Below are 1,527 nucleotides of genomic sequence, written 5' to 3'. Positions count from 1 at the left end.
TCCACTGGAGAAGGGAATGGCAAACCACTTCAGTATTCTTGCCTTGAGAACCCTGATGAACAGTATGAGAGACAAAATGATAGGACACTGAAAGAGGAACTCCCCAGCTCAGTAAGTGCCCAATATACTACTGGAGATCAGTGGAGAAATAATTCCAGAAAGAATGAAGGGATGGACCTAAAGCAAAAACAACACCCAGTTATGGATGGGACTGGTGATAGAAGCAAGGTCCAATGCTGTAAAGAGCAATATTGCATAGGAACCTGGAATGTTAGGTCCATGAATCAAGGCAAATTGGAAGTGGTCAAACAGGAGATGGCAAGAGTGAATGTTGACATTCTAGGAATCAGCGAACTAAAATGGACTGGAATGGGTGATTTTAGCACAGATGACCATTATATCTACTACTGTGCACAGGAATCCCTTAGAAGAAATGGAGTAGCCATCATAGTCAACAAAAGAGTCTGAAATGCAGGACTTGGGTGCAATCTCAAAAACGACAGAATGATCTCTGTTCGTTTCCAAGGCAAACCATTCAATATCATGATAATCCAAGCTTATGCCCCAACCAGTAATGCTGAAGAAGCTGAAGTTGAAAGGTTCTATGAAGACCTACAAGATCTTTCAGAACTAACACCCAAAAGATGTCCTTTTCATTATAGGGGACTGGAAAGCAAAAGTAGGAAGTTAAGAGACACCTGGAGTAACAGGCAAATTTGGCCTTGGAGTATGGAGTGAAACAGAGCAAAGGCTAATAGAGTTTTGTCAAGAGAACACACTGGTCATAGCAAACACCCTCTTTCAACAACACAAGAGAAGACTCTACACATGGACATCACCAGATGGTCAACACCAAAATCAGATTGATTATATTCTTTGCAGCCAAAGATAGAGAAGCTCTATACAGTCAGCAAAAACAAGACCTGGAGCTGACTGTGGCTCAGATCATGAACTCCTTATTGCAAAATTCAGGCTTAAACTGAAGAAAGTAGGGAAAACCACTAGAACATTCAGGTATGACCTAAATAAAATCCTTATGATTCTACAGTGGAAGTGGGAAATAGCTTTAAGGGACTAGATCTGATAGACAGAGAGCCTGATGAACTATGGACGGAGGTTCATGACATTGTACAGGAGACAGGGATCAAGACCATCCCCATGGAAAAGAAATGCAAAAAGGCAAAATGGTTGTCTGAGGAGGCCTTACAAATAGCTGTGAAATGAAGAGAAGTGAAAAGCAAAGGAAAAAAGGAAAGATATTCCCATTTGAATGCAGAGTTCCAAAGAATAGCCAGGAGAGATAAGAAAGCCTTCCTCAGTGATCAATGCAAAGAAATAGAGGAAAACAACAGAATGGGAAAGACTAGAGATCTCTTCACGAAAATTAGAAATAGCAAGGGAACATTTCATGCAAGAATGAGCTCAATAAAGGACAGAAATTGTATGGACCTAACAGAAGCAGAAGATATTAAGAAGAGGTGGCAAGAAGAAGACATTATTAAGATATTAAGACATTCTCATTAAGAT

General features: G+C 40.2%; 1 pseudogene; it reads left to right on the top strand.

Annotated features, from left to right (window-relative positions):
* The first annotated feature begins 201 nt into the window (after window positions 1–201).
* Window positions 202–1,006, top strand: LOC139033490 (craniofacial development protein 2-like; annotated as a pseudogene).
* The last annotated feature ends 521 nt before the right edge of the window (window positions 1,007–1,527 follow it).

Source organism: Odocoileus virginianus, unplaced genomic scaffold (genome assembly GCF_023699985.2).
Source record: "Odocoileus virginianus isolate 20LAN1187 ecotype Illinois unplaced genomic scaffold, Ovbor_1.2 Unplaced_Scaffold_11, whole genome shotgun sequence".
NCBI classification, from domain to species: domain Eukaryota; kingdom Metazoa; phylum Chordata; class Mammalia; order Artiodactyla; family Cervidae; genus Odocoileus; species Odocoileus virginianus.
Note: the sequence above shows the minus strand (reverse complement) of the source record. Positions and strands in the feature narration are given on the sequence as shown.